This window comes from Triticum aestivum, chromosome 5A (assembly GCF_018294505.1).
Source record: "Triticum aestivum cultivar Chinese Spring chromosome 5A, IWGSC CS RefSeq v2.1, whole genome shotgun sequence".
Taxonomy (NCBI): Eukaryota; Viridiplantae; Streptophyta; class Magnoliopsida; order Poales; family Poaceae; genus Triticum; species Triticum aestivum.
The window spans coordinates 655,277,245-655,284,683 of NC_057806.1; the positions used below are offsets into that span (position 1 = coordinate 655,277,245).

Below are 7,439 nucleotides of genomic sequence, written 5' to 3' on the forward strand. Positions count from 1 at the left end.
TCAAGTGGGAGTTCGATGAGGACTCAGGACGATACTACGTTTCCTTTCCAGACGATCAGTAGTGGAGCCCAGTTGGGGCGATCGGGGACATTATGCATTTGGGGTTTATCTTTATTTTGGTTCCGTAGTCGGACCTTGATTATACCTGGATGATTGTAATGTTATATTTATGCTATTGTGTGACGTGGCGATTGTAAGCCAACTATGTATCTCTTTTCTTATTCAGTACATGGGTTGTGTGAAGATTACCCCACTTGCGACATTGCTTACAATGCGGTTATGCCTCTAAGTCGTGCTTCAACATGTGGGAGATATAGCTGCATCGTGGGCATTACAGGGGGCCTGTTGGGGGCGCGGCTGGAGATGCTTTAAGTAGTGAGTTGTTTGGTTATCTAGCTCGCATGTAGAAACTAGCCCGCATGAATCTTAAAGCGCTCTCAGCTTGGCTCGCGAGGAACGCTCAGATCGACCATTTTTTCAGATGCAGACTCGGCCTAGTGCAATTTACACTACAGGGAGGATGCGAGTTAGGCTTGATGCAGCCAACCAAACGGCATGCAGAACATGCCCCAGATCTTGTATACACTTCAACAGGCTTCATTGGGCCAGACTCCACCGAGAATGTAACCAGACGCGGCCCATGTGCCCTCATCATAACATAGCACCAATATTTACCTAGAAGGATGTGCTCCCAGTCAAATTGTAGCACTTGCAAATTTCAAAAACCGTGAAATAAGAAAACAAATTGTACACATTTAGTTCATAGCTTGTTTTATCAGATCACACACAAAGGAAAGCACCTCCAAGCTCCAACAAATCGCTATGAATTACTTACATACTCCTGCCAACCAGGCAAACATGTCAAGGTGTAAACAAAAGCATGGATACAACTCTGGAGCCAAAAGAAGCATTTTACATGACACTATATTAACAGTCCCCAGATGAGTGTATAATGATGTACGGTTGCCTATCATTGCTGAGTCAATAAAGGGACATGTACTGGAATGGACAGATTGCTCATGGTATTTATTCTTCAAATTTAAGGATAGGTCGCAGGAAAGATTTGACGCCTTCTTCCAATTCCAATCTCTCCCAGGATCTAACATCAATCTCTAATACCTGCAGTTTCTGTGGCAAGCTGTCTGATTTGAAAGGAAGCCTCTTCAACTCTGAACAATCATGAATCGCCAGTTGCTCTAGGGATGGGAATGTCACATCGGGATCAGCAATACTGACCAGTGATCAGCAGAACATAAATCTAAGATATTTGAGGCAGGGAAATGTTTTTGAATTGTCTTGTCCGCTGCACATATTATCACCAGGGTCTCGCATAAATGCTTGTTGCATCCCATAACAGTTACCTATCACGAGTTTTTCGAGGCAAGGCGGATACATCGACCAAGAGAGGTGGTTTAGCTTTCCACAGAACTCCACCTCCAAACAGGTGAGCGTTGGAAATAGAGATGCCGGAGAAGTTTCCATCCAAATTATTTCTACCAAGTCTGATAATTGTACCAAAATAACCTGATTGAGAATACCAAAGCAGTTGCTTGGTCGTGCAGACTCAGGTCCTAGTATTATTTCCTTCATGCCACACATTCCAATTTGCAGTTCATACAAGGACCTTTGTGCAAAGTCACATGATAGAATATCAAAGAAAAGTGCACATGTCTCGAGTTTCTGCAGATTTAAATACCTGATTGGGAGGATAGCGCATTCTTCTAATAATTCATACTGATGAAAGCGACATGCATTAATACCAACTGCTTTCAAGTGGGGTAAGGTGTCCAACTCTCGAAGCATTCTAGAAAGAAAGTCCTCGGAACCTCGACTTACAAAATAAGTTCTGAAGTCTATTACTTGCAATTCTTGAAAGCTAGATATGATCCCCTCAGGTATCGTTTGTATGCTAGTCGATTCGAGGTACAAGAACTTGAGCTTAATGAGGTTCCCAAAGTAGTGAGGCACTTCATCTATACCAACATTATGCGACAAATCAAGGTGTTCCAAGTTTGCCAAAAAACAAATTGCTTCAGGTATCCCCATCAGATTGTTGAAGCGCAAATTTAGATATGTCCGTGAAGTGAACTTCTTGATTTCTTCAAATATTATGCTTTCACGCAACCGGTTATTTCCAAGGCATAACATCCTCAGGCGAGTAGGATTAGAGCCAACAGGAGGAAGTTTTGACAAAGAATTTCGCATCAATGAGATGCATCTAACTTGGCTCCAAGGAATGCTAAAATGTTCATACTGGCCAACTCCTGCACGGACAAACCACTTGCCATTGTTTTTACTGCAGCCACAAGCAATCCATAAAGCCATGTCATGAACCACATCATGCATTTTAACATGATTACCCAATTTTCCACATACATCTAACAAACATGCAGCTAAAAGCTCGCCCATCAAACTATATGATTTTGTATAGGAGCTTTGAATATCTGACTCATCCACCAGACCTAAGCCAATCCAGCATTGAGCGAGCTCTACTTTGGGAATCTTCTGATTCTCTTGCCACAATGCACAAGTCAAGAAACAATCCCTCAAAATGTTGTTTCGTAAACTATCAAAACTAAACTTGACATTGCTAAAAACAACTCTTTCCATATCCAATGGATCATCATTATCACAACATGACAGTTTCATATGTTGGATGGCATATTCCCACTTGGCTGTATCAGTTTTTGCATACATTGCCCTACCAGCAGTTATCAAAGCTAATGGCAAGCCCTTCATTTCCTTAACAAGTTCTCTTGCAAGAGCTTGAATGCGAGGACCATAAAGAGTTTCATGGCCGAGCTTATCTTGGAATAGCTGTCATGCCTCATCCTCCTGCAAACACACTACTTTAAACTCTTTTCTCACCTCCATTTGACCACAATTTTTTTAATCTTGTTGTGAGCACCACTTTTCTTTTGATTTGGTTTGCACTTCCAAGTGGATATGGTATGCAAACTGCTTGCAGATCAATTTGGTCCCAAAGGTCATCCAACAATACAAGAAAGCTTTTGTTCTTTAGGAAGTCAAAAATGACATGGCATCGAGATTCCACATTACCACCTTTCTTCAATCTAAGCTGACGTACAATGTCATTTTGGATCTTTTCAACCGAACACCCCCTTGAAGCTATCACTTGCACCACATAGTTAAAGGTCATGTCTCCATCAAGTGAGTTCTTGATATTGTTCAGAAGGTGTGTTTTCCCCACTCCACCTGGACCCCATATTCCAACCATTCCCACAAGATAATCCTTAATGAACTGGAGAGCATCTTGAAGGTTGCGTTCCTCAGCAGACATAGATGGATCATACTGAACCGCAATAGTATGAAGATTATCACTGAGGCATTCTTCGGCCTCTTGACAGTTATGATTCTCTACAGACATAGAGGTATGAGACTCAACTGCAACAATATGAAGATTATCATTGTGACATTCCTGTGCTGCACAAAGATTCTTAGTGGACCCTTGTTCAGCAGTAACATTCTTCTTGGCACTATCATTCATAAGAAGAACAATATTCCTCCTCAGAAGCAAGTTGTCAGTGGCATCCTCCATATTTTCGCAAGTTTTTTCTACCTTCAAGGCATAAGTGTACACATGTAAGTAAATACTCGAAGTTCGTATTAAGTTGAGTTATACATTCCACGAATGAAGTTACCATTGGTATTGTTGAACAACTCACACCAGTCATGATGCATGTATTTTCTATTTCATCAAGCCTATTGATTATATGTGATGTATCTAGCCTGTTCTCTTGGTTACCATCAATGCACTCTATCCCTAGCTCGATGCATAATCGTATCTGCTTCAATTGCATGTCCCGTTGTGATTTCCCCAACTTATTCCTCCAAATTTCAAGTACCTATTTAGATATGAAACTGAAGTGTGTTAGATATGTACAAAAAAATCTTCACTATACCTGGTATAGTGAACCATTATGTACCTGCAGACATACATATAGTAAAATGTCTCATTTTCTCTATATTTAAATATGGCATTTGATAAACCAATTCACCAAAAGTATCATCTTTTAATATGATAATAATACTATATATGATCAATTTATAACTAAAACAAATTGTTATAGTTCTAGCATTTATTAGTAGACTAAAGTAATGTCAAAGTATGGATGAATTATTGTAGCATGTTACTACGAAATTGACATGGCTCTAAAGTGGGTCAATATACCTAGGTATGTATATGTGATGCTATTCTAAAACTAAGAGTAGAGTAATCTTACTCTTCACCTGAGCCAACCTACCAAGTTGTAGCACAACCAACATGGCACGTCGTACGTCCTACTAAACCACCACTTTCCACCCCTAGGCCCAACAAATGTCGTGAGTACTATCATTTGATCATAACTTCATATCAATTTACAAATCAATGAACATATAAATTTTGCAATTATTACCATGCTTATTATCATTTAGCTAGCACATGTTACGAAGGAATGTCTCTTTAGTTGTCCACAATCACCTCAATAGCTTGGTTGGGAACAAAACACATTGCATGAGGTGCGTAGATTTAATCCATACTTGTCCTTTACTTTTAACTACAACATACAAATATTCTCACGGCAGTAAAATCATGCCATACTCCAATCATGAAATTGGCTTGGCAGGTTACTAGTTGGACATGGATGGTTTGGATGGAACACGCAAGTTTGATAGTTTTAAACTGTAAATTCATATAAGAAAATTTCTGAAGTATCTTTTTTGTGCGGGTGAAGTATCTTATAAAGCCACATAGAAGAAACCGTGTACTTCTAGTAAAAATATTCCGCCGTGCTATAAAATAAGTTATTCTACTCACGAACCAATACACAAATCAACAAAAGAATATCGATTTGTTGACCACATCAATTGAAGCTCGAGCAGCAAGACAATTCTTCCAAAAATAAAAGGATTGTACCAATAAGCGCATCTCATCCACACATGTAGCAATAGAAAAGTAGAAGTACAATATTGCACATCCTGAGAACATATAGGTAAAATCCACTTACAATTGTTCTACCTAACGAGAACAAATCATCCTATCACCTCCAATTTTTTTGTCATTCATTACCATATTGGGAAGATTGATGTGTTCTGCGATTTGGTTTGATCTTACTAGTGGATATAATGTAAATTGTAAGATATAGTGTTACACTTTGTCTTGCCTATATTCTCTTACTCTCTTCATGATGTAGACAAAAAGAAGTGGCGTTGATGAATTTTAGACAAGGCTTCATTGAGTTTTGTAAGATCTGGCAACATATAAATTTCACTTCCATGTTCCATTGAAAAAAGTAGGAATAAATGGTGTCTTCCTAGTTATACTTAATCTACTTTGAAGAATGATATTATGTAATGCCTTCTTAAAAACTTTACTCGCGCCGTCCCACAAGATAAGATGTTTTTGCAAGCTATATTAGGGCATCTCCAAAGCGGACCCTCAAACCTCCCTTATGTGTCTGGACCATAGTGTTCGAACCATTTTGCCATCTAACGGGGGCCCTTATATGTCCGCTTAGCAGCCAGAAACTATGGATTCCGGTATCCTAGACGTGTGCGGCTTTGCGGGAGTCTCGACATCCACTTAACCAACCAAAAGTAACCACGTGGTCCTCCCCTCTTTTCCCTCTCTTCACATGCATGGTCCCCCTCTCCTCTCAACCAGATTAATTTGAGAATAACATTGGATGAACGGCTCCCGCATCTTGTCCGCGGACCATGTACGGACAAGAAAAAGACATTCGCGGTAACCGTTTGTGGGTCAACATTGGAGATGCCCTTAGCTTGCAAGAATGTCTTATATTGTGGGACGAAGGGAGTATCTTCCTAGAGATATTTTAAAATCTAGCATTTACCCTTTTTGGAGGGATGTCTAAACGTTATCATATGGGAGAACTACAAATATTGTCTTACATTATCAACATCTGGATATGCCGGATACCACTTCTTTCCGGTTAGCATCTCTATAATTATGACACCAAGACTATATATGTCCAACTTGTATGTGATTTTGCACATGTCTCCACTATGGAACTCTGTTGCCATATACCCTCTGCATTAAAATGTCGTCATATAAGCCGATGGTAAAAGAAGAAGAATGCAATTACAACTTAATATAAAAAAGAATTAACGAGGCTTTCCCAACTTACAAGGTTCCAGCCATATTTTTGGTAATAGCTCGACTTTGATTTTCATTAAAGCACCTTGACAGCCCAAAGTTAGTAATTTTTGGCAACATATTTCCATCCAGCAGAATATTTGCCGGCTTGAGATCTAGGTGAACAATATGATTTTGGTGAAGGTAATGTAAACCTTCACAAATACCTTTTATTATCTGATAACTCTTTATCCAGTAAAGTCCATAGGATGCATCTATAAATGAGATGGAAGCAAAGAAAGTATAGTTTTAATATTTTGTAATGCTAGATAGAATACGACAACATAAGTGTCACTACTCACTACATGTGTGGGCTACTTGAACTCAGTAACCTTTACTATATTCATTAAAATGGAAACAAAAGTTGCATGCCACACATACCTTTGATATACTCATCAAGATTTCCTTTATGTATATACTCAAAGCAGAGCAATCTTTGACGTACATCTGCCATGACAAAATCTCCGTTGTACCCTACCATTTCGCCTTGTATGTTAGCACAATATCCCAAAAACCGTACTATATTTTTGTGGTTCACCTTCATCAAACAACGAATCTCTTTGTTGAAATTATTATCAGGAATATCAAGCTGTTCATACAACTTCTTCACAGCAACGATCCCATTCTCAAGCCTTCCTTGCAAGTCGCAAGAGCCTTCTTAGCATCAACTTGAGTTTCCAGATCAACCGAGGGCAGTTGAGAGTTGTATTACCTTATAAACCACCGCAGACCCACCGCAGCCAATTTGATTGTTCTTAGAGAAACCATGTGTGATGTCTTCCAAAAGTGATAATGGCAAGGCCCTTGGCTGTTCGTTCTCATGAGATAGCATGTGCTCGAGGTCATTTCATGCAGTACTAGCTTGGCGGCCCATGAACAGTTACGTATGGCGAGTATTGCCCTTGAAACAAGAGCAGAGCATGTAATTTAGGACTAAGAGGCCAATATACCTAGTTCCCCAGTTACTCGTGTAATCATGAAAGTAAAAACTATAGAACAGAAAACAATCTTCTGTTTTGTTGTTTAGGAAAACATGGATCTGTGAGAAAAAAATCAATAACCACACTAACTTTACCGAAAAAGGCTTTCGCCCCGCTTTATATATAAAGCACAGATCAACCACAGCCTAAGTACAAACACACCCCACGACAACACACGCACACACCCAAGGAGGGATACATAGGCACTGAGCGCAGCAACACCACCCCTAACACTACAGGAGCAATCGGGGACCTCCACCGCGAAGAGATGAAGCCGCATATGACGAATCGTGAGCTCCAAG

General features: G+C 39.7%; 1 pseudogene; it reads right to left on the minus strand.

Moving 5' to 3' along the window:
- Window positions 1-1,026: 1,026 nt before the first annotated feature.
- On the minus strand, window positions 1,027-7,031 carry LOC123108234 (probable disease resistance protein At1g61300; annotated as a pseudogene).
- Between the last annotated feature and the right edge of the window lie 408 nt (window positions 7,032-7,439).